Below are 26,838 nucleotides of genomic sequence, written 5' to 3' on the forward strand. Positions count from 1 at the left end.
GATCCTCTGATTTCTTGTAATCCATCAAATCTTTTGCTCGCGCGCGATTGGTCTAAATGCGTCACGTGACCGAATATTCCCCAGCTGAAACTGGGGAATATCCGAGAACATTCCCCAATTTTCGAAACTGCGCGTGTTGCGAAAAATATATACTTGATTTTTGTGGGAGTTTGTTTTTGCGAATGGACGTTACTTTGTATTTTGCGGAACTCATTTTTGCGATTGTAAAAGACTGGTTTTTCTTGCTGGGTATTCATTTTTGCTATTTCCGGGAAGTCGCGTTTAATTGAAATAATTAACACATTTTTGCGTTCGTAAATTAATCTGCTCGCAACTGAAAAGTGAAACAACATGTAGAGATGTAAAACGCAGTAATCCAGTAACCAGTGTCACTCTACCACAATTTCCTCGTGCTTTTATGTGGCTGATGGCAGCAACAAGATTCTACTTGTGATGTTTATTTTTGCGACGAAATTGTTTTGCAACAATATGTTTTTGCGGGAACTTTTTTTGCGGATCGTGGAAAAAAACGCAAAAATTGCAAAAATTAGAACCCGCAAAAATTTAGTGCCACATGGTAGTTGTGATTTTGTTGGTGCTTTTGTCAGAGTTTATTACCGGAATACCCCAAACCAAAAGCTTTCTTCGGCTAGAATAGTCGAATTAATTTCCATCATTGTATGGCTAGCTCACTGAGTGGGCAAGATGAACCAAGGTGTAGTAAGCTCCCCGGGTCGACAAGATGGCGGTATGTTGCCCGCGCGGGACTACCCGCTGTGTCCCGCAAGAAAATAGTGTTCTTTTTCCACGTGATAAATCCTGTATTGACCAAGCTTGTAAGGTTAAGATGGCTTTACATTGGCCTCGTTCTTTTTTTTTGCGTTTTTATGGATCGCAACTCCGTTTCGGTTCATAAACCCGGCACACAAAAAGAACTTGGCCAATATCCGGCCAACTTGACCTCGCGCTTGGTCAATAACCTGCCATCTCTTATTTCGTTACTCACGGGGAAACGGGTCGGGGGAGGGAGGGCTGGGGTCTGTCCCCCAGGAATTTAAAATTCGGGATCTTTCTGCTTTCTGGCAACATTTTACAAGACGAACTACCTTTATTTTTTGTGGATTTTATTGGCAAAGGGAAGACTAATACCTCAAGAAATTGAAATCGCAACGAGATTCAACCAAGGGAGGATGATCTTGATACAACTGATGTGATACCAAGCTGCAGGTGGAAAGTTTCGGGGCAAATTTGTAATCCGCACTTGAATAAGTTGATGACAATTAATTTTGAATTTCAGCAAGGATATAGAACGGGAACTGATCGGCGAACGGAGAGAGCCAAGTCACGAACCAGGTAGGAAAATCGTTCAAGAAATGAAATAATTATTGTTGGGCCTGTAACTTGCTTCACGGCGGGCACTTTGAGATCATTTGAAAGCACTCAGGCCGATGGTTAAGAGTGCAGACAAGAGGTGAAAACGATGACTGCGAAGCTCGTGTGATCGTTGAGTGCTTCTATTTGAAAAAACGAAAAGATTATCATAGTTCTAACAGTGGTGGGACTCCATAGGAACTTACAGTCACGTTAGAGTGTACTACTAATCCCAGGGGTATAGATGCAACCCCCGTTGCTAAAGAACAACCGAAGCGCGTAAAACACGTTTGATGACTGGAATGCAGTGGAGCATAACGCTGCATTGATTTGTCACAAGATATCAGAGATTGGCAAAGGACAACGTACTCCAGTGATATTGTGCTACGATCATCCACACCGCTTACGAAAAAACACAGTTCTTGGGGAAATATATGATACGAAATATCACAAACAGAACACAGTATCGCCAAGCCGGTCAGTTGGAATTGAAGATAGAGGATAGAGGTAAGATCGCTCGATAATATTATTTCAGCAAATTGCTGTGCAAATCAAAACCTAATGTTTTGCCGTTGAGTCCAATGATAGCTTTACTTCGTCAAACAGGTAGTATGTCCCATGACTTGTACTGTGTGTAATCGTAAATCGTTTTCATGAATCGGCGTCTGTTTTCATCGACAAGTTGTTTAACCACGAATGTTACTGGCTCCATGCAAATGACAGCTTCGTGGTTTTCACTCGACCTCTGTCGCGAATCTTTACATAAGGAAATTTGTTTTCTTACGGCGAAATATTAAATGCGGCATTTTGTGAGCACTCGGAGACAGTTTTATTTTTGGTGTCTTGCAGATCTTTTGTCTCCGACCATCCGTTTATGCCGAATCGGTTAGAACTTGACATCGGTGGACGCTTTCCTCGTGGAAGTTTTCCTGAAAGCAACATTTTAGTTGGACTTCGATGCTTATTTTGAAATCTGCAAGCCCTCCCTTCGTTTTACAGGTTGTCAATTAGAAGGTAGAAGTGTGTGTATTCTGCACTGCCTGCCTGCATGCATGATTTTGTGTTGCGATTTGAAAACAGCTGAAAATCCTGAAATTGATGAATGCTAGATAATTGACCGTACCGTCATGAAACGAAACTGTGTCACAACAAAACAGAAATCGATCCCTTATGTCCATGATGTCTGTAGATTTCTAGAGCCTTCGAATTTTTTTTAGGTATGGCATTCTTAGGCGAAAGCGTATGATTGGAAATTTAATTGCAGTAAGTCTGTTTACTTTAGATCTACCGTGACATCCGTTCTCATCGCGTCGGTCGTTCATCTCTCCGCCGATGTAAATTTTCATGAGTAATCGTGAGTGTTTATATGTATAATATCAACGATTTATTTGATGGAAAAACCCATCACACATTTTTTTTTCGCGCGAGTAGTTAGTGGCGCGCGCGAAGTACTCATTTTAGTATTATTGGATAAGTTCTCGTTCAACTAAAATGGCGACTTCCATGAAGTTGCTCGTTTTGTCGAGTGTTGGGAATTTTGTCCTAAGATTATGATAGATTTGTGATCTCCTTGTAGTAGTTAAGAACTATTAGACTAACGTTTTCAGCATTTCGTGGAAATTAAGATGATTTGTAAACCATTCTTTATTTATGTTATGGATGCAGTTGGTTTTGTTATCTGAAATATGAAATTTTTTTTCTGTCAGTTCAATTCTTGTACATGTACTTGTTGATGCTCAATTTGTCTGGTTGTACATGTGATTAAGTTTGGTATAGTTTGTAATTTTTTGCAGCCCTGTTAGAAGTGTTAATAATTGAACTTTACAGTTACATTTGTTTTGATGTGGCCAACATTTTAGCCTTCCTTTTGTCGCGTAGAAGCCAAATTAAATTTCTTTATGTTGCATGTCGTAACTTTTTATGACAAATTGTAAATATTTTGTGCATAAATATTTTTTAGAGTGTCCTAAAAATAGACCTTATCATCACATCTGAGTTTCCAGCATAATGGTTTAGCCAATCAAGAATATGTTGCTACTTGATCAGGTGTAGCACTTGTGATAGCCAAATATTCAGTTAATCAGCAAAATAATATTGTAATTTAAGAGACTAGTGAGTTCCATCTTAGTCTATAGCTGGCTGTATCAACTGTTTCCGTTGCAGAATAGGATGTGATGTAGAACAACTTGAGCATGGGAAGTCTTTCAATGTTGACAGGGGATACATCTCCTCGAAGGTTAGTGAATGACGTTACTTAGACATCCCTTAAGTGTAAACAATCGGGTACCAGAATAAAACAACAGTGTTGCCTGTTCAACTGATAGATTCTCCTTTCAAATCACCCTATCGTTATTCAACAAAAGGAGAAGAAAATAACACGAGATCAAAATTCATTTAGAGGCTTTTCACAGGCAACCCAGTGCTCCATATCTTAAAACCTGTTAATGTTTGCATTTTAATGTTAAAAAACCCCTCCAATGTGGTGAATGTAAGCTTGTAGATTTACAGACTAAGTCAAAGAAACTTTGGTAGGAACAAGTCAGATTAGTACACTGTATGACATGTTACATTTAATATCAGTATATAAGTATATAAAGATCCATTTAATTGTTATCCAGATGAGACTGGCAAAGAAAATCATCTATGTGACATATAATCTGAGCTATGATATTCCTAATAATAAATATTCTGATCCACGCTGGCTGTCCAACGAGTAGTATCAAGCTACAAGCTGACTCACTCGTAGTTTGATTCCTATCACTCTGGATCAAAAAAAAAAACCTTTGAAAGTTACAATAAGTGTAACTATAAAAGTAGCTGGATTCCATGTACATGTATTGTTTGAATCTTTGAAGGGAACATACATGTAATTAAACACCACCTGTTTTTGGTCACAGCGGGGTTTAAAGTTGTTTTCTTATTGATTTAAGGGTGGCTTAAACCCATTTTTGTTTTGTCACGAAAATCAGTTTTGGTTACACATGGCTAGAAAAAATAACTTACAGTGAAAACTAGTTCCTTTTTGTGCATTATCCTTGGACTAGCAGGGCATCAGAGCTTCACTAAAGCATCATCTGATAGTCTACAGTGCGAGATGATTTTTCTTACATATATGTATTGGGCTAAAACTAAAGGGAAAATCTAGTGACTGAAAACTATTGTACAGCAAAATATGTTTTGAGCTTTTTATACATATCAGACACTAAAAATAATAAACTATAATTTAATATACCTGTATTTAGGACTAGACAGAACAACTTTACAAATTCTGACTTTTTTATTTTCTACAGTCTTTCCAGATCCCACATTGATGTCGGTGACAGGCATGAAACAGAAGTGATTAATATTAAAAACTGTCACAGTGGATTAGGTAAGCATTTTTTTAATGTAAACAGGTATGTAATATTTATTGACCTTGGGATAGAACTAAGAACTGCTGGTAACTTTATTTTGACAGAGTGATCTATTCACTTCATTGGTACTGTAAAAAAAAAAGTCAGAGAAAGTGTTGAAAAAATCAGATAAAAATTGTTTTTAAGTATGAGAATCTACTGTTTTGACATAGAAATTCTAAATTTCTTGTTATAGTTGGAGAAAAGGTAGGTAATATTGGACATTGAGTATTGTTTGGGGATTCTGTCTGTCTTTCCCAATGTGTAGAGGTACATGTATATATACATCTCTTTGGTGATGCTCAAACTTAAAGAGAGGAGGGACATATGGGAGGGGGAAGTTCGTAAGTTAAATGTCAAGGTTCATCTTTGTTTGTGGTGTTTAATTTGAGATACATGTATTTTAGTGTGTTTTGAAAAAATCAAAATCAGAAGAGGGATGGTGGTAGGGTGACATTTATCTTATGGGTCGTACAAAAATAGCTTCATGAGGTCATGACCGTCCTGATACATCAGGATAATCTGGACTGTACAACACAATAATTCTCCATCTCTTTTCGCTGGGTACTCAGCACCCCCCCTCCCCCTGTTCCTCCTCCCCTTCCTCAGCAGCTATGCCTGCTAGACTGAAGAATACCACATGTCACTCTACAGTATGTAGAAAGAGATGTGTTACAAAAAATGACTAACTGTATGAACATTCAATCATATATTTGATGGATCAATAAAATGTAATGAAATTGAAGCTGTACAGTGTAGCTTGATGCAGTTATTTTGTTACATGTTAAGATTTACATGTTGAACAATACTTATGTGAGATGTTCTATTTTCGTGATCAGGAATAAAAATAGCTGGAGGGAGATCTGTCCTTGGTGCTGATTTTGGAATCTTTGTGAAGAAAGTTTTGAGTGGAGGTGTAGCTGATCTTGATGGTAAGCACAGAAATTACTTAATCAGACTCTCAGTGTCTTGCCTAAGCTGAGCATGACACAAGGTCAGGGTTTAAACTTCAAATTCAATAATCAGTAACCACTGGATCACCACATCTTGTAGATTGTTGAATCATTTGACAATTACTGTTAATTACTTATCTTTAGATAATATACAATGTATTTAAGATTCTAATGCAGGTGTCACTGGTTGCGGCCCTTGATGACAGCCCTGGCCTCATTTTGTTGCCGTCATTTCTGTATTGATTTGTTATTTATCAGGAAGATTAAGAGAAGGAGACCAACTTTTGGAAGTGAATGGATGCAACCTGCTTGGATTTTCAAATGACAAGTAAGGTCCTAGTTATACATGTGCATTTTCTAACTGCAATGGCTCCTTTAAAGAGCAACTCAAATAATTATGTACGTGTAGGGTTCTGACCACACATTAACATTGCATAAACCATCACAAGGGTGTCCCCATATGAGTTTTGGTTACATTCATTTAGTGAAATTTCAAACAATATTTTGTCTTCTGTCAAAGTCTGGTTAAAACCATTAATTTCAATAGTAATAAACATCTTATTTCTCCTTATAGTGACTACACTGTCAAGCAGAAATCTTGAGTTAGAATAAGGAAAATTATCATCTTGGGAACATTGTCTTGATCTACCACTTACTTTTCAGAACTAACTTGAAAAGAAATGTGAAGAAGTCAGTGAGGAGAATTCATAGTTTGAACCTGAGTTAAAAAATTCTCTCCACTGCATGATTTTCTTAGTATGTAACATTTTAGTCAGTCTAATCCCTAAATTTGATGCAATCATTTGTCAGAGCAATGTCAGTACTACGGAATGCTGCCCAGTCTAACAATGCCAAACTGCTCGTGAGTAGAGATGTTAAGGCCAGGTATGAAATATTTTGTTGGTCAGTTTAGAATTAATTAACACTTAAACGATAAATAAGCTGTCAATTAACAGGTAACTGATGTCATTTACTCAGGCAGGTGTTTTGCATTATGGTTCAATCATTTACATAATGTACAATGTACTTAACATCTTGTAGACAGGAGTTTGCCAAACTGATGGAAGCATTGAATGGTGGATCTTCAGCATCTGGTCTCACCAATGGATTGCCTTCAACGGGATTAATGAGAAGTGGAAGTTTTGGCAGCTCTCGGACCTCAACTCCTTCACCAACCATGGGTGAGTCAGCCCGAGGAGTACACAAGCCAGACAAAGAATTGTTAGGCGGTTCTTGATTGATTATGAAATTGGACGGGACGTAAAAAATTTAAAATGTTGAAACCATAATGTTGAATGAGAACAGGATCTCTCAGATCGCTGGAGAGGAATGTACTCCTTTGTATAATCTTATGACAGCAATGTTGATGAGGGTAATGTCTTAATTTGCGGCAGGTATATTTTGCAGGTTGCAGGTTGCAGGTTGAAATTTAATTATAACTGGAGAACTGCTGGCACTAAAAATAATTAATAACTTATATACTTGTCAGGGGTTGTTACATAAAGTAGTTTGCCTCTTTCACATAGTGAAAACACGATCAATCCACTATAAGTACTTATCGATCGACACGTTGAGACCAGTGAAATCTCTTCAAAGCCATCTGGATGGCCGCTCCACAGATGTTCCATCGATTCCAGATTTGGCTCGGGTCTTCCCTCAACAACAGAAGGTTGCCATCACAAATGAAGCAAATAAATAAAGAAATGAAATAATATAAGATTTTATCTGAGGGAATATACTAGCACAAGCTCAGTGTGCTTTCAGTTTGGTACTCGCAGGGAAGAAACCAAATTCAGCAGATATTTCAGATGATATTTCAGATGTTTCTTCGAAAACAATAATTCATTGCAGGCTTAAAATCATTGGAATATACTCTCCTCCCATCGCTTCAGCCAGTATGACACTTAGGTGGAAGCCACCTTTCCGAGTGATTGTAAACAGCGTCATGTAACAGTCACGGTAAGTCTACCACCTGTACACTTTTTTTAAGTGCCAGCGGTTTTCCAGTTATAATTAAATTTCAGCCTGCAACCTGCAACCTGCAACCTGCAAAATATACCTGAAAATTTTGCAACATAGGTGCTTTCAGTGTCCAGAGATAAGTTCTACCATACACTGTTCTTAACCCTGTTTAAAGGTTGACCAACATTTCTTACAAATGTTTTTGTACCACTCAGTTACATTGATTTAATTTTCCCACTATTGTTTTTCCTCAGGAAAACGTTCATGGGTGATGAATGCGGGTCAGATGTCTCCGCTGGCAGGTGGTCATCATGGCAGCCCTGTCTTATCACCCACCAACTCGCTTGACAGACCCTCAGCAAGCCTTCAGAGAATGTACTCCATGGACCTGCCGACACTTTCAGTTGGTCCTACTGTGGTTCAACATACTCCTGGTGGGCAAATGATGGCTTAATTCATGATTATTATAGAGATCATCTAGTTATTTCTTGATATATACATTCAACCACTTCTTGTGAATCATGTGAGACAACTGTATTGTACCATCAAGTTACCCTGGCTCCTGAAGACAATTTCAAGCATCACACAGAGCAAACTTTACTGTATTATATGATGATTTATATAAAGTTAAATAAGCTATTAATTAAATATTAAGCTATTAAACACAGTCAAAGTATTCACGAGTGTCTATATTATCAAATGCATGTGTCTGTTACTGTAGAGGTAGACATTAAGAACTTATATGAATTTGGGCTTTTCTGGGACAAAGCAAACTGCTTGTAATATAAACAGGTATCCAGGTGAATGTAACCTCTTGATGTCAGCAAGGCGGTTTTTGGTAGGGGTCTCTGGAAAGTGTTAAATATTGACTAGAGATGAATTCCTTTAAGGAACAAGACTTTTTATATTCTAATGGCAATGAAACCTTGTTGAAAGGCCCCTCAATAGCTGTTAAAAAGAATTAAAAGAATACTCAGCCGTGCATTTTGTTCTTACTAGGAGCACATGAACCTCCATCGTACAACTCCAGCCTTCAGAAACTCTCAATGCCAGCAAGCAGAACACCGTATACCCGTCACTTCAATGGTGATGCTCACTCTTCTGAGAGATCCCCAGAATATAACGGCAATGGACATTTGACTGTGGAGCAACAAAGCGTTTCCTCAGAGGTCACTAATGATTCTGGACTACCTACTGACAGACATTCCACAAGTTCTTCTCCAACATTTGACCATCCAGGAGAATTGCAGACCATTCAGATTCAACATACAACTGGCCTTGGCTTGTGCATTGTTGGCGGAACAAACAGGCCAGAAGGTCCACATGTGTATATTGACGACATTATAGAGGGAGGAGACGCTCATAAGGTAACACTTTTGAGGATTTAATTTTAAAAGTTCACTGTGAGAAATGTTTATTTTAGACTCGCAAATAACCTACTTTCTGGAAAAAATAACTATAATTATGAGTTAAAAATAAATCAATATTTGAATTTTTAAGAAAACAAATTATTTGTTTTCTCAGTCTAAAGTTAGGGCCATCTTTTGTTTTCAATCTCAAAAATTGTTTAAGTTTTTTTTTTAAATTTTTACCAAATGAATGCCTACTATAGATTACTAAACACAAATGAATGATATTCATTTTCAACTCTGGTACTTTTACATGTATGTTATCATTGACGAAAAAAGTTAGGCATATAAAGCAATGCATTGCATCAATAAGGACCTGTACGTAATGTACTTGCACTGTTTGCCAGAGGTCTTGTCGTAATTCAACCATTATCAGGAAACTGCCATTTGGAACAGATTGTGCTGTTTGCAAAATTTACAGTGCAATGACTTCAACCGGGACCCCCAAGAGTTCTAAACCAATCACAGCACAATTGTAAATGAAAGACTGACTTTGTTTTTGATCTCATCAATCATGTTCTAGCAGTATGATTGTTGACCATCGGAACAGACAATTTTGATTGGCTGCTAAATGTGTTCAAATTTTGTTGATTTTAACAGCACTCATGACAAACAAGCAACAACATTTAATGTTGTTTGAAATCAGCATGTAGGAGACATCTCTTCATCTTACAGTGACAAAATCATAATGTGAAACAAATAACTTTCATGTTGACTAAAAAGTTAGGAAAATTACTCTGAGACTTTGAATGTGGCAGCAAAAACATTTTTAAATGAACCAGCTATTGTGACCCAGCACTGACAAACAACTCTGCACGGTTTAGCAACTATAAATAAAACAATGATTTCAACACAGTGTGGACATCCTAACCCAGTTTGAAAAATATGAACCGGTTTGCAAAATTTAAACTGATTTAAAAAAAATTAAAACAAAAATATATTTAAACCATAACACATTCATGACGAGTGTCCATTCAATCTGTTTGTGCTGAGTTCAAATTATTTTCATTGCTCATTTGTTGTGCCATTCAAGTCAGCAAAATTTGAATGTAATTTGAGGCCAAAGAGAACTGTGTGTTCCGAGAGCTAACATTCACACTGCTAAAACATATTTTCTTATGGTTTAAAATTGTGCTCTGGACAGATGATTGATTGAAAACTCTGAGGTGACCCCAATAAAGTTGTTGCACTGTAAAAATAAAAATAAAAAGTTTCAAGAGCCAGTAATTTGAAACCCTTGATTTAGTGAAATTTAAAGAACCAAAAAGATAAGTGAAAAGAATATTGAACAATAACATTTAAACTTGCAGCTGTTATACTTATGAATCTTAAATTATTTCTTAATTAGTGCCAGCAATCTCACTTTTCAATTTTTTAAGAACTGTTTTCCTTCACTCTGTATTATTTCATTTTGAACCCTGCAACATGTGTTTGATATAAGTTAGTGTTGATTGAAATAAATACAGCTTTGAAAAAAGGAAGAAAATGTGTTGTAGATTGAAAAAACTCGATACTGTCATGTATTTGTAGTTCAAACAAATTATGCATAAATATATATTGATATTTTGTTACTTGATGAATTAATTTTCAAGATTTCACATTCAAAACAGAATCCATTTAACTATTCTGCCCAGGCAGACACTCATGAATATGTTTTGGGGCTTTCCACCAAAACCATATTCATAGTCTTTAAGCTGTGTATACACACTGCTTTGTTAGCCTCAAGACACTTTGAAGTTTCCAGGTGGGTCTAATTGCTGTGACCATTGTTTTGTTTCTCCAAAAAACAATACATATCCAGTGTAAAACTTTTTAAAGCATCAAATAGCAAAAAATGTAGATCGTTTAATTGACAGATTCTCAAATACAAAGCTCATGAACCTTTACTTTTGAAACTTTTATTTTTGAACCTGAACAAAATTTACACTATTTTTTAATTTTTGTAATTTCATTTCAAATTCACTCTTTCTGGATTATTCAGGGTACCTGCTGGCACCTGCTCTTAGGTATTTAAACATGAATTGAAATGTAGCTTTAATCAAGAAACTGGAATCCCTCATCACAACTACCATCTAAAACACATTAAAAGCAGGGACATTTATTTTGTTACAGGACAGAAGACTCAAAAGAGGAGATCGACTTATGTACATAAATGGAGAGACTCTCATTGGTGTCACACATGAGCAAGCAAAATCTCTGTTAACAAGACTTAAACTCAGGTATTACAACAATTTATTTGTCTGATGCATGTCTCAGGTGTCTAGTGTTTGTTGTGCCTTGGCAGCAGGTTGATCTTATCTTCCAGTGAACTGTGCGAGGGTCAGCTGTAATTCAAGTTTGGGAAATGGATATTTGTATCGTATTTAGCCATCTGCGACAGAGTACCGGTAATGATTTTAGGAAGATGAAGCAAGTACTAGAACAAACACTTGTTGAGAAACAGCTCTGCTGGTTATTTTAATTATTAAGTAAATATTAAGTAAAGCTTGCTGCCATTGAGAGAAAGTTTATACCTACAGTACCTACAAAATTGCATAACCATTGCAATATGCTTAAGCACTAAGATGAAGTTTTCTTTAATGTGCAGTATAAATGTTCACACAAATGCATGACAGAGAACTGCCGTTAAATAAGGTGCAATTTGGGTTGTCAAATGTTATTACTTGACACTAAGTTTCTTCTGTTTGATGCATGGGCATAATATTATTGTAAAATTTGTTACTAATATGTTAGTAGTGATTTCATCCTTTAGAATCGTGTTGTTTTGTGTTATCTGTACAACTGCTGTAGCGTTGAAATTTACACATCAAGAGCAATACTAAGTAGAAAGCAATTTAAAATCAATAATAAATTAAGTTTCAAATTTCGCAGGCATTGTGAAGGACAAGAGTACAATCATGGAATACAAGATTTAAGTCTCTTGAATTATGTTGAATGTTCATGTTACCTTATAAAAGTAAAGCTTTGAGAATTGGTTTTAGCATTAAAATCACAAGTCCCCCAGATGATGATTTTCTGTTTTTCATCGCTGATCTCCTTGATTAAAAAGTTGTCCAAAAGCTTTAGAGCAGGGAAAGCCAGTTTATAACTGGAATAATTAATATTTGACGTGTTGTTTATGAACAGAGGACAAGACACAGAGGTAACATTTATACGAGGTGGTCACAGGCCTGGCAGTCAGACACCAAATGGCTCAATCAGTCCAGCGCACAATAGTCCAAGAAGAGGATCTGAAAATGGATTTGCTCCTGAAGAAAACTTCCAACTGAACCTCAATGGGATTGATAACTCAAGCTCTCGACCTTCATCTAGTAGATCATCGTGCACAAGTGAACCAGATCTTAGTAACACTGACATATTTATGAAAGAGCTGTTGGCTGGAGGTGTGAGCCAAGCAGCTGCAGATAGCCAGCAAAGCAGTCCAAGTGTAGAAACATTCCAAGGAAGTCCACACTCACAGGTTTCTCCACCTGCTATATCAGATACCCAGCCAGCTGTTTTGCAACCAATGACGCATTCAATACACACTGTAGCTAATGGTGTGAACCATTCTGCTGTGCCCAATTCACACCTACAGCCTGTTAATGGCTTCTACCAGGCATCCACAGCAATCCCACAGAGGATGTTTGGTGGGTTTCAACCAGCTATGTCATCTACACCAACAACTGTTGATAGCGTACCTAATGGATTTCCACTGAATTCACAGTATGGGCCATGGACTAGTCCTCCATATGTTAATGGAGGTGTTGTGAGCTAACCTCGTGTAAATCAACCCAGCTCATTTGCTGCAAATGGTGAGTTTTTATTATAAATATTTTGCCTTCAGACATGGTTCTCACAAAATTTTGTGTTAACTTACTTGTAAACATGGTTTTTGATCCCAAAATGTTCTTCGATTCATGAATTGGTATGCTCTATTATGTATAAAATGCATCCAGCTCATTGTTTATTTCTGATAAAAACAGCTACAACTAAATTTGCTTTTGACATTGGACAAGGATAAATGAACAGTGTGTAAGGCATTACTTACAAACCCATGTCAAACTTGCAATCAAGTTAAAATTAATTTCTGATTTTATTTAACTTTAAGAACTTGGATAATTTCTGTTATATAGATATTTTTTCACAGGTTAAGGTTTTTCCAAGAACGACATAGTCTCCTGTTACACACAGCCAGCAATTTTTTTACTTGCTGGAAACTTTTATAAAATACAGATTACACATTACACTTCTGTGCTAATGGATTTGTCTATGTCACGTCTTGCATGTGTGCTAGTTTTAACATGAAACTTGCTAGATTAAATACAAATCTTCTTGCACATGGATATTAAACAAGAGGCATTAAATGTGGTAAATTATTCCTCACTTACACATACCAAACTACTTTGGAATTCTCTCCGGTTTTCATAAAATTTCTCTCTTTCAGTTAATCATGTTAAACCTTAAACTGCAAGTGATTCTGTAAAAAATACACTTACGTTTTCTGTAGTGTAAATTGATATAACACTTCTGTGCCAATTCTGTGAAAAAAAAAACACCATTGAAACAAAAAGGAAGTTACATCCATTTTTTGCCTCAAAGTTACAATAAATAGATTTATTATTTGGCAAGATTTGACAAAACAGTGGTTACTTTTAATTTAATTATTAATGAAAGATTTTCATCATAGTTTTCTTAGTGGCACAATTTTTTTCAACAGTAAAGCCAGTGTGAAAACTCAGTAGATCATTGGCTCTGTAGTTGTTTACAGTATTGTGATGAATTTTTATGGGATGTGAAACCAACAGAACTTTTACTCAATTTAGCATCATTGTTATTGTAAATATATTTCCTTGTATTTGTGTAAAGCATCTTCTCTTTAGAGGACTTCTGTTGAGTTTCAAAAGATTTTCATTTCAAATTATCAGGTAGCTATAACATTTCTGTTAATTAGTTAATTCAAACTTGATACTGTCTATTCAGTTTCTGCAAGTAATGTTAATGCAATGTTTATGGATCTTGAAACTAAACTGCCCACCAGTATGTGTAAAATTTAAAAAAAAAAGAGTATATATCAATCAAGAGTTCATTTTAGGAACTAGATTTAGGCTGCAATTTCAGTAAGGACGCTCAAACCGTGAACGCTTGACATTTTTGTGTACATTTTTTTGACGACTATGGAATAGAGGCTCTTCTTTTAATGTATAGTGTTAGCATTTTTAAAGTGTAAAAACACTAAATACTCTTGTCAAAAGGACGATCCCGCATTCTATGGTCACTGAAAAAATGTATAAACAAATATCAAGTGTTCACGGTTCGAGTGTCCTCACTTTAACCTCCTTCTGTAAAATGAGATGCTTTTAAAATATGCAATTATTGTTTCTGGAATAAACTATTTGAAATATAGTTTTCCACAAACAAATACTGAATACACTCTGCATTACGCACATTTCATGGTCATTTTCATTTTTTAAATGTTCTTATTATTGTGTGGCACAAGTTTCAGACATTTTGTAGGAAATGTCGCAGTATATTTTTGTTTATGTTTTCTCACGATATAGAAGAGGTTTCAAGGCCATTTGAGTTAGGCCACCCAGCCCTATAAACACATAACAATTACATTTACTATAGTGTGGTACATTTTTCCCAATCTGTTAGGCTGGGTCCACATCTCTGAATTACATGAGAACACATTCTGTTCTTTATGTTTTTCTCGGATATGTAACTGCTACATGTTGTAGTTTTAGAATATTATCTGTAATTTATTTGTTCAAGTCATGAAGCCTACTCAGCAAGGTTTAACTCTGGTTTCTATAACATGAAGTCGAAAGGTTTTGATTGCAACTCTTCTGCCCCCCCCCCCCCCCCCCACCCAATTCCCTGCACTCTGGAAGGTTATCATTAGAGTTTGATGTCAGTCATTTCTACACCTTTGTACAGAGGCACTGTGAGTGTCAAGCAACTTGCCTAGAAACACGAAATAAATTCCATCGCCAGGCTAGATCTCTCTTATTAGTTATTGATCTCACACATGTTGCACTGGGGCTCTACAAGTCTCATATTTAAATTGAGAAGATTGAGAAGTTGCAAACTCGAGACTAACCATTTTCCTGTCATTGTGTTCTTTGGCAAATACTGTACCACCATCGTCTGTTTGCCTGGTGCAAAAACTAGCTATTGAGGTGGGGCTGGAGTAAGGAAGACTCTGAACGCTGCTACTTCCCCAGGTGGGGAAGTAGCTGCATTCCTCCTAGTTGCCTCTTGAAGAAACCAAAGAAACAGCTGTGGTTGTTTAAGTCAGTTGGTCTGAAAACATCAGACGTCTTCCTTGACAGAAATTAACCTGGGAATCTCTTGTTCTTCCATTAGGAGCAGGGCCAACTGTCCCGGGAACGCAACCTCAACAGCTGTCACTAGGATCATTGCACATCAGCCCTGTGCAAACAGCATTTGAACCATCCTCAGTACCATACTACTTACAACAAGATCTGGAAGCTCTCCAGCGAGTCTCACAACAACACACCTCACCATCGCTGAGCCAGCAGTCAAGTCCTAGCCCTGTTAATGGTCAGCAGTCACTCTTAACTACAACAGCTGGTGGTGTTAGAGCAAAACGGAATGGGAGGGGCAGTCAAAGACTTTCGCTTGATCCTCATACCAAGTTGAGGGTGGAGAGACTTGAAGTGGTTAGTCCATGGCTCTCGTTTGTATTTTTATTTCTACCCGCAGGGAAGTGTCAATAAAGTTGCTGTATTATACTGTTTTTTTTTACCATGCCATAGAAATTACAGCCAGTCAGAATAAAGGAGAGCCGCATGTCGCGTTGATTGTGTTGTCCACTGTATTTTCTATGGCGTGGTATAAAATAGCAAAGGCTCGTGTGTATACCGACAAAATACAAGTGACTCGTAGGATATTCTTTGATATAAACTCAAAAGTATTGTATTACTATTATGTATTGGATTGTACTGTAAATACATCTTTCAGAGACAGTGATGTTTAGTATAGGGTTTAGGTCTCAACAGCATGTTGACAAGACATGTTAGTCCCAGGCAAACGTGGGTATGATTGAAGCAAAGTCTATAGACACTTCACTTGGTTAAAACATTTTAAAATGTTGGATTGGCAATAAGAAAAATTTCTCTCACAGGTCTTGAAAAAAAGTTGAATCCCAGCTTGCCTTCCCGACAAGTAGCTCTCAAATTCTGCTTGTCCTGGGCAAACCTTAGTTTACCTTTTTAGCCGTTAGTTGGCACATGACTTGCCTGGATCCTTGCCCATTAGACAAGTGAGAATGAAAATTTACTTGCCCAGCATGAAAATCCACTTGGCACGGACGACCGAACGACACTTTTTTTCGAACCCTGCTCTCAGCTGAGTCGTGTCAGTGTCAGTAATTTTGGCAACATTTGCAGTGAAAAACGTTGGCAATGAAGCATTTTTACAGGCAATCTTTCTGGTTCTAAATTTTTGTTTTATTGTATCTGCTGGCTAACAGCCTGCTGGAAATGAAGTGAAAGAAATCCACCTGGCTCGGCTTTTAATGTTTCCTGTGCCCTGATGTTTTCTTACGCTGAAATGTCATGAATGACGTAATAGGTCTAAGACAAGCTAAAGAAGCGTTAGTAAGCTTCAGAGTCTTTTGTGTTTACCAGCCAAATGTGAAACAAACAGCATGAATTGAACAGCTTTTCAAGATGGCGAAAGCCTACAAAGAAACTGTTTCTTGCTTTTCGAGATCTCCCATCAAAAGCTATATCTTGCACTAGTCAAAATTTTACTTACCATTTTCTCAAAAATCTGTATTTAGTTTTTCAATTGGAAAAACGCACACTCAAGTTCCAATGCTTCTAAATAAATGATAAAAAATTTTACGATTTTCTTCTCTGAAGCCAGCTGTGTAAACATACATTGTTTAAACTGCTTCTCCTTTTTGTCTAAAGCACCAAGGGTTGTAAATTATTCCAGTTTGCATGAGTTATAGATTTGTCGCTATTGTGACTGAGTATATACTTTTTCAATCTCTGATTCAGGCTTTGAGATATTTAGGATTTAACCCGACGGAGGAAGAGCAACACGAACTCAGGCAAAGACTGCCTGTTGATCATGGCGGTTTTGTATCGTATGGAGGTAAGGACAATAAACGTGTTACTACCTTGTTCTATATTTAAGCGATCTTTAAATACTCGTTTGTTTACACTGTAGAGGACAAATGCAATCGTCGACTTTTTCACTTAGATGGAAAAGCTTTAGCTAACTCACATTAGAGCACTAAGCAAAACTGTGTGCCGTTCCGTCGCCCTGTTTTACAATAGATCTCTTTCTAGTAAGTAAATTCTAAAATCCATCAAGCCGAACCTGTTACATACTCGTTATTTCGTAACAGTGATTTACAAACGAACAGAAACTTGCCCGCTTATTCAACGGATAACTGAACTTCGTCCATTTTATTTTCTAAGTTTCCGTCTGTACTTATGCTGCATACCGAAGGATGTTATTTTTCACATTTACTTCCATCATGCCCAAAATAGAGGGGTCAATTCTTACCATTTACACAAAGTCTTGAACTTAGCTACATCTTATCCTAGTTTGTATGTAAATAACCCTCCTTAAACACTGGAGTAACTATGTTGATATCATGGTGAATTTCTACAGCTCAAAAACAAAAACAAAAAGTAGCGTCAACGTAACGAAGCATTTCATCATATCGTTGTGTATCTCTGTTGATTTGTATTAATGTGGCGGCCATATTGCCAAATAGGTATAAACCGTGATGTTGTGGTTGTTTCATTTCAGATTTCGTGAATGTGGCAAGGCAGGTTTTTGCCCTGCAGTTGAACGACCATTCCCTGAGCACTTCAGCTGTACAGTTTGCAGTGCAAGATGTTAATTCAGTTCCCGCCGCTGCAGCCCCTCCTGAAACAGACACCTCTGAACAAGTCAGTGACAATTTATGTCTTTTTTATTAATTATTAGTGATGATTAGTGATTATACCATTTTCTATTGGTTTTCCGAAACGTAGACGAATTTGAACCGGCATGATAATTTAAAAGCTTTCAAGTTTTCGCTTTTATGTAGTCGAAATATTGTAATGATACTTTTTGTTAGCTGTCCGCCTAGAAGCTGCTATGCGAATGACTCCGCCGGCACAAGGTAAAATAGTTGTTTTTTGTAACATATGGTGGATATCCGTCTCGTAACTTGATTTTTATATGTATTAATGCTCAGTGCATTAAATTCTAAGAACGTGAAACAGTCCTTATAAAGTCTAGTCTTTTATCGCTGGCATTAGAAAGGACAATAACGTAATTTATTATATGGCTAGCTCAGCGAGCGGGCAAGATGAATCAAATCCTGCGCTGTGATTGGCTACCCGAGCGGGCAAGATGGAGCTATCTTGCCCGCTCGGGACTACCCGCCGTGTCCCGCAAGAAAAATTTCCCCGAAAGCCATATAATAAATCCTTTATTGACCAAGCTTGTTTGGTCAAGATGGCTGGATATTGGCCTCGTTCTTTTTTTGCGGGTTTATGGACCTCGACTCCGTCTCGGTCCATAAACTCGCAAAAAAAAGGACTTGGCCAATATCCAGCCATCTTGACCTCACACTTGGTCAATAACCCATATGTCGTAATTCAAGACCGCCTGTAATTAGCTTTATGAGCTCCCTACTGCGAATAAACTCGAGTAAAAACATAAAAGTAACGAGGAAAACAATAATTATAGGGACAAGACAATCAGGTCAAAAAGTTGTTTTAGTTTCGTCACTGAGAGACGAAATGGGTATCGGTGTTTTGGTGTTTGGTTTGGGTCCACTGACGCATGGTTTACAAAGGCCCTTAATTGGCAATGTAAACTTGTTGTGGGTGAAGGACAAACAAATTGTTGAACACGTATTGTCAAAGAGAAAGAAACCCTTGACTGAAATTCCTCTAGGTTAAATAAGGCGATGTTTTGTGGAAAAATCTACCAAACTTATTCCTTTCTGTGTTAAATCGTGGTGTAAATATGGCGTCGAAATTACCGCCAGCGAGAAGAGGAAACAAAGACGAGACCTTCCCCTTTCTCTGTTGTATTTGCGGAAAGCAGTTTTTGCGGATTGCTGTACGTTTTATTGCAGATAAGTTAAGAGATGAATTTCATCTGGATTATGTGCTAATTTAGATTCGATATCCTGTTGTAATTTTTAGGAGAAATTTGCAGCTTTGATTTTAACCTGTCTTTCGTATCTGGATTTTTTTAAATTAGTACTTCATATAGAGAAAATGCACCGTATCGACCCGCGTCGATTCAAGAAGCGCAAGCTCTGTGCAGTTTGAGCAACTGTATAGTTGGTCAAAGTTTTGTGAATGCTAAGATTTTTCCAAGAATTTCTTTTTTAGAGTATTTCATTGTGTCAGAAGGAAATGTTGGGTGTCGCGCTAAACACAATTTAGCGGGAAAACAGTCCACCGCCACGTTATGGTGTTCCCCATTCCTTTACGACAAATAGTATGTTTGTTGTTTTCAGATGCAACAACAGTCGCAGCTGGCTTCATTAGAGGCCTTGGCCAAACAAAATGCGGAAGACGCTCAACGAATAAGACGTGAAAGGGACGAGGCTTTACGTGAAGTTCAACACCTAAAAAAGCTATTGAAAAAGAAAGAGGAAGAATGCTTGACCGCTGAAGAAGAACTCATGAAAGCGAGAAGGGTAAGAGGCAGTATTATATGGCAAGGTAGTTTTGAGTTGAATCCGAGCGTTCTGATTGGTTCTCTTTTGGTCGGGGATTTGCCATACAGACCGTTTCCGTGGAAACGGTCATAAGCCGTGCATTTTTTGTTTTCAAAGGCTGGCAAAATCAAGGCTCGGGTCCTATATAATAAACTACTGATTAACTGAGTTTACGAACCTAGCTTGCACGGGCCGCACTGGGGAATGTTGGTCCTCGGTCGTTTTTTTACGGAACTTGCTGAGCTCGGTCGGTACTGCTGCGACTTTGAGCCAATGTTCCCCAGTACGGCCCGAGCGCTCGGTCAATAAGAGGTTAGTATTTTCTTTTGTTATCTTTTCATTTTAATGTAGTAAAGAATTTTATTATATAGACACGAGTGTTTTACTGGAAAATACACCACTCGTAAAATTCATACGAAACTACATCCGGGACTCGAGTGGCGTATTTTCCATATCCTCATTAGTGAAGGTATTGATGATTTCACTGATATCAAGTTTTTCTCTGAAATTGAAGTTAAATTCGTTGGTGTATGATCGAAACATCTTCGGATCTTCCTCGAAAGTGTTCGACAATTTTCGGCAATCTTCGGTAATCCTCGGAAATTTTTGGAAAATGGTCGGCAACGCTCGTGTGACCTTCGGACAAGTTTTGGAGAATCTTCGAAAATCTTCGGAAAGTAGTCGGAAATCTTCGGAAAATCGTCAAAAACGCCGTCATCAGTAAGCTCGAAGATATGAGTTTTATGTTCTCGTGGCAAGAACGATATCTCACGAGTGAGCGTAGCTCACTCGTGAGATATTGTTCTTGCCACTCGAACATAAAATTCATATATTCTCGCCACCATGTAATATCCTCTATTTCCATTCTGTCTTTCTGTTAATAAAAGAACAGTAACAGTATTTCTAGTGGTCAAGACATGTCTCTGATTTCCTTTCTTGGCTAAACGAATGTAACTTATGTAACGTAACGGAAACATAAAGCAACAAATGTAACATAACGGAAACATCGCGTAACGAATGTAACATAACGGAAAGACAGATACGATGTCGAATTTTATTCTTGTGACAGGATGCTCAAGGTTTGCTGGAGGAAAGTAGATCGCTTGAGAAGAAAGTTCATCTGGCGTCTGAAGCTCAGAAAGCTGCTAAAGATGTGGAACAAGACTATGCTGAGGTAAAAGAGTCATGTGGGGTTATTTGATTGGTTCTGGGAAGGATTTATCTCGCATAGAGACCCAGCAAGGGGGCGAGGCGGAGCAAGAAATGCCCTGGGTTCTCGGAAAACCATTTAGCTGTATAATAAAAAAAAATTGTTTCTTGCTTTGTCAGGTTATAAAACTTCTGGAAAAAGAGCTGGACTCTTACAAGGCGAAAGAGGCCGAGCCAACACCTGATGTGGTGAGTTAACTTATTTGTGACTGCTTGTCATCCTGCATATTCTCCTCACTGGGCTCCCTATGCCTAGCTGGGAGAATTTGGTTGTCTGAGTCAACTTCCCGTTTGGTGATCCTTTTTGTATTCTCATTATCCCTGTGCTTTCCGTATTTTGATATTTAGGGTCACTGTGGATCTAATGAGTTGATCTTTGTATTCCAGAGGGAACTCCAAGAGTTACAAAAAAGACTTGTTGTTCTCGGCTGCCAACTTCGGAAAGCCGAAGTGGGTAAGCGAACTTACGAAGTGGCCACGGAGAAACTGATTCACTTTGCCGAGGTACGAAAGCGTGTTTTGAGCATGTTACAATAGTAATTAACCACTCCGTAAAAGATTCGAACTATATTAAACAAATACAGTTAACCGAGTATTTAGTCCAAGGTTGTTTCCTTGTCAGTCACGCTAAGCTAACGTCTTTGATGTGTTGACAGTAATCATGCCCTGCAACAGAGAAATGGACCCTTCCCCTCGTCCCCTCCACTCATAATATCAAAGTCTACTCCAATCCTCATCGCCTTGCTTGTTGGTCAGTGATTGACGTATTTTGTTTGTGTTGATTGTTTAGATGGTCCATGAAACTCTTACAGAGGGAGGCTCGGCAAGGTTAGTTGATTACCATGTTCAGTATACCTTGATTTATTTTTTGGATTGTTAATCTACTTCTCAGCCCTGAATTGTTTGTTCAAATAACCCTTTTCTCTTGGCTTGTTTCCAGGCCCCAGCAGCGTGGTAAAGGAGAGTCCGTTCGTCGTGACGGAGGATCAAATCCTAAACCGCCATCTTACCTATCCCGACATGCCAAGTACACCCCAGCTTCTCTAGCGAAGGAAGCTCGTGAAACTGTGAAGTCAGTCAAGGCACTGATAGAGGAAGAACGTAAGTATACCTTCTTCAGCTACACGAGAAATATCTAGTGACATTATTTGAGTCGACAGTAAACAAAGCAATCTTGTAACATTACCTCATTTCAGTTAAGTTAACAAGCACCAGTTGGTGGCTAATTCCAATCTCCGAGACGAAGTGCGCAGTTTTTAATCCAGAAGTTGCTAAGCAACCGATCACGCTAAGATGACGTCACAACTTTCAAAGTACTCGCGAGTGCTCGCGCCATTTTTGTTTGGAAAATAAAAATCTGTCTAAAGCTTCGGGGTATTGGTTAGACTTGCCACAAGTCGACCTCATGAATTTTAGGGTAGAATATGTTAGGCCGCGAAGCGGCCGTTTTAAGGTCGCAAAGCGGCCGAGCGAGCGACGAAGTCGCGAGAGCTTCGTCCAGCGGGTACTGAATAAACAAGACGAAGGACTTTTCGGAAAGTCTAGGTATTGGTCAGTAAGATTTGGAAAATACTCGGCTACGTGTACGATAATTTTTTCTGTGTTCTTATGTCTTGTTCTCTAGCTTGGGGGTTACTCCCATATATAAGCTATATTGGTATGTGCCGCTGTAAAGGATGTGGTTTTTTAGTCTGGGATAGGGTATAGAAATCAGACAGGTTTGGTCTAGGATAGGGCATAATTTACCGGGAAAGCGGACAGTGTTTAAATAATTTGGTCTGGAACAGAGTTCTTCACCCGAAGTTGTATAATAGAAGTTAAAACTCGGAAGCGACTTTGTAAGATATTGGTTTCGTCAGCGTACGTTGAAATACGATAGTGATTACGTTTCTGCATAGAAAATAGCTAGTCTGGTATAGGGTAGGGGTTTTTGGTGCCTAGCCTAGAATAGGGTTGCAAAATCAAGCTGATCATGGTCTAGGGCAAGGGTTTCAGTGTTCCAGCGGTACACCCCCATCCAATGATTTACAGAGTATCCCCTCCCCCAGGTTCTCTAGCTCCCAATGTTCCAATGAGCTCTGAAATTAACTCTGCTCATCAGGTCAGTGTTTATTCCACAGCACTTCCGTTTGGATGGGAGGAGGCTTATACCACAGATGGAGTCAGATATTATATTAAGTAAGTCTCATGTTTAATTCAGACATGTGGTTTTCTGAAACAAATCGCCTGAAAGATGTATTTGTCGTGACATCAGAATTGAGAGTTTGGAAATTTTGTTTGAAAATTAAAGCCAGAAAATGATTTGACTATTTATCCACATATTTCATATCATACATCAGTACTAATGATTGTTAGGAAACCCATAGCTTTGCCAAACTCCAGTCAGATTCAGACTTAACATTCTCTCGTTTGTTGTGTTGCCTTGCAGTCACGTGACGCAACAGACGTCATGGCTTCATCCTGTCAGTCAAGTTCAACATTTGCCGCCTATTGCGGAAAACGAAGATGGCGTCAGGGAATCGCCAACGTGACTCACACTCCGGGACACGTGATGTACACGTGCTAAAAGCAATAGAAGTCCACGTGATTTACACATGATTGTAGCATTAGATTACGTTTGATGCGAGTTGTTGTGAAAAAGCTGCTTTTTTGAAGTGTCGATAATACTTTCTCCTATTTATTATATCAGATATTACTATCAAAGAATGTGCTAAACAGTATTCTGTAAGATATTTTCATGTTGAGACTTGAAGGACAGAAACCGTGAAGAAATGGCTATTGGCGTAATCAGTGTAAAAGTGATGAAAAATTTTTTATATTGAAGAAAAGAAAAAGGAGAAAAATGGAAGCGAGTCCCACGTTTTGTAAGCCTTCTTTTATTGAGAGGCAAGCATTATATGCGGTTTGGAAATTATTTTGGAAGAGATGAAACATGGCCGATTAATTTCAATCGTTTTTTAGCTCCTTCAAGTTATTATAGGTGGCAATTAGACTGAAAATACGTTTACCTGAAGTTTATGCATCCAGTATATTAATTTATTTTACCCGTGTGCCCAATTGGATATTATTATTAAAAGTCTGACTAATTTTATAAATCACTGATAAAACCGTGAATGAACGTTGCATAAATTAGTTTGAAGCAATTTTTTTTGCTCTAGGGCTGTGTTTTAAATAAGGGTGCTTACGCATGCGAGCTAAAACATGTAAATAATAGTCTATCATACAATAATTGCCATAGTCGGACCTAAACTATCCATTTAATATTTAATCTCATCTGGAAGAATTTCTCTTCATTTGTAAAAATATACCAATCATATAGAAATTGTTCCTTTATCCCTCCACCCCAGTCCTGCTGGTATATTTTTATAGAATTAATTCAGTAACGTCAGAGAATTTGTCTGACTGTGGGGTGGTGGGTGGAACGGCAACCACATTATCGCGTATCACGTGATCAATATATCGTTCATTGTAATCATTCTGGCCAATTACAAAGGACGTGGACAATCCATCAAACCATTCAAAACTTGGTTTTACTTCTGATTGGTTGACAAAGTGTCGCGAGTATTTTCAGCCAATCGTGTGTGGTAGTAATGCAAAACCAGAGCAGCGAATTATTTCAACTGTCAAGTGAAACAGCTCTATCAGCTGACATGGACACAAATAACCAACCCCATGAATAAAATCAATTACAAATGACTGTGTTGTTGCCATTTACTTTTCAAAGGGAGTAGGGGTTCACGGCTCATCGTATGTACAAGCTCCAACGTTAACCATTCATTTTCATTGTTTTAAAAACAATCGGAAGCGTGGAGCTGATTCTTGACGGTTTCCCGGGGAGGCATTCCCATATGGTGCGGAGGCAGCGTGGCCGAGCGGTTAGCGCGCCTGACTTGAAATCTGGAGGTCGCGGGTTCAAGTCCCGCTCTGACCACTTAGCTGTAGTTTTTTTTTTTTTTTTTCAGTAGACCCCAGTTCAACTCCTCGGTCATGCTTATAAATAGCCAACTGGTCTGCCTCCCGCCAGCTGGGATTTTTAACCATGTTATGTTCATTTGAATTATTTGTGTCATCATCTGGTTTCATTGACCCTGAATAGCCCCATTGGGGGAGTGGTCAATTAGGGTTTTTTTATATGAAAAGTCGCGGATGCTCTTCGGCATAAATCAAGGATTCTGGTCTCACTTAGTGCGTTCATGACGAAACGCCACTGTTTTTTGCTGCCGAAGTATCTTTTAGGGTGCACTCGAAGAAATAATAGTAAAAACCGCTCTTGTCTCTATTTTTACGTAGTAAGTACATTTTCGTTTTCGTGTCAACCACTTGTATTTCAGTAATGGCAGACTATTATTTTGCGAGAGCAGAATGATAGCCTTTGTACAGGAAGACTAGCAGAATGAAAAGCAAATTTCACAGAAGATAGCAACGGAATTAGACAAAATGTAGAATTTAGTATTGAACATCGAATTTGTTATTTGGCCCCACGGGTTTACTGTGTTGGACGCACTAGTTATCTACTCGCATCTGATTGGTTTAAATGTCGTCCTGTGTACCGGGACGTCATCTTGGCGGTCACCGGAAGTGGAGGCGGGTTATTTTGGCAACGTATGGAACTGTGACGTCATGGCATGATAGTAGAGCCTCGTTGAAACACCCAGTTATATATGGCGCTCGTTATACAACTGTTTTTTTTTTTTCTTCCAAACTTGTGGTACATTTTTTGAGAAATAAAAAAGATACTGTTAACGGCCTGACTGAGAGGAAATGTAGAAAAACGTTTTTTTGATCCTCAAAATATAGGGCAAAAATGTTCGCAGAGAAGGTGCCTTGTGGACCCTTGTGTGTCCATTGTTAATCCGACATTTTCAAAACTCGACACTTTTTACCCCTATCTTTAGACTAGAGCATGTTTTTGGATGCTTAGTAAAATGATAAACCTCTTTTGCAGTATTTCCAACCGTTTCCATTTAATACGCCATTACTTTGCCAGCGGGAAGCTTTCCACTCGGCACCATTCTCCTCGGGTTTTTGCCGCTGACGTTAATAAGCCGACGACTTAATTCCTATCTCCTTCTTTGAAATTTGATAACAAGTTGCCACGGATTTAACTATAAACAGTGAGGGAGTCGTCACGGATTGTCTGATTGGTTGAACTACTGTTCTAGGAGTTCTCACGGATTTAACCCTACCGTCAGATCTCATGTGGGTCTCTGCCGTCTCGGGTCCGTCACGTGTCTTACCAATTATGACCGTCACGGATCCGTGACTGTAGCCTCTAATGCAGGAAATTAAAATTTATGCAAAATATTCTGATTGAGCAAAAACATATTGCTTTTACCAGGTCATGCTGTTGCTATGGTGACCTTTGTGCCATGAAGATAATAACAACTTGCTCACCAATGACTGGGTGGTTTTCGTGATACCATGACTGTAGCATCAACTGATGAAAAGTGGTAAAAATGACTCATCAAAATCTTAAGTCTTAGAAAGTGTTGGAAATTGTTACAAAAAAAAAACACCCTCAAAGGGAGTTTAAGAGGTGGACCCTATCTAAAAAAACATACTCCTTAAAATAAAATATGTATTAAAAGCTAATGTTCACTTTCCTTTACAAATAATTATTTACAAATACATGTAATTGCTAAAAATTTAAAAATTTAGCAGCTTGAGAGACCTGTGGTACAACAAATGCAGATATGAAGGCAGGTAGGTTAATTTGTTCATTATTTTATTCTTCAGCCACTCGATTTCTGACAATCCAAAGAGAGAATGGAGAAAATATTAGAAATCAAAAGTTATTAAAAAGAGTTTTTTGAGCCTCAGTAGTTATGTTTCAAGTGAGAATTGCTTAA

General features: G+C 38.0%; 1 pseudogene across 1 annotated transcript; it reads left to right on the plus strand.

Annotated features, from left to right (window-relative positions):
• The first annotated feature begins 1,896 nt into the window (after positions 1–1,896).
• LOC145496794 (uncharacterized) lies at positions 1,897–26,267 on the plus strand (annotated as a pseudogene). The gene is made up of 22 exons (XR_014050598.1): positions 1,897–2,725; positions 3,535–3,607; positions 4,662–4,741; positions 5,603–5,695; positions 5,975–6,044; positions 6,527–6,601; positions 6,758–6,897; positions 7,933–8,112; positions 8,678–9,045; positions 11,200–11,306; positions 12,214–12,881; positions 15,436–15,752; positions 17,100–17,196; positions 17,863–18,005; positions 19,577–19,759; positions 20,850–20,954; positions 21,110–21,178; positions 21,377–21,493; positions 21,780–21,817; positions 21,930–22,090; positions 23,110–23,167; positions 23,418–26,267. The product of XR_014050598.1 is annotated as an uncharacterized LOC145496794 (transcript).
• Positions 26,268–26,838: the final 571 nt, after the last annotated feature.

Source organism: Orbicella franksi, chromosome 9 (genome assembly GCF_964199315.1).
Source record: "Orbicella franksi chromosome 9, jaOrbFran1.1, whole genome shotgun sequence".
In the NCBI taxonomy this organism is placed as follows: domain Eukaryota; kingdom Metazoa; phylum Cnidaria; class Anthozoa; order Scleractinia; family Merulinidae; genus Orbicella; species Orbicella franksi.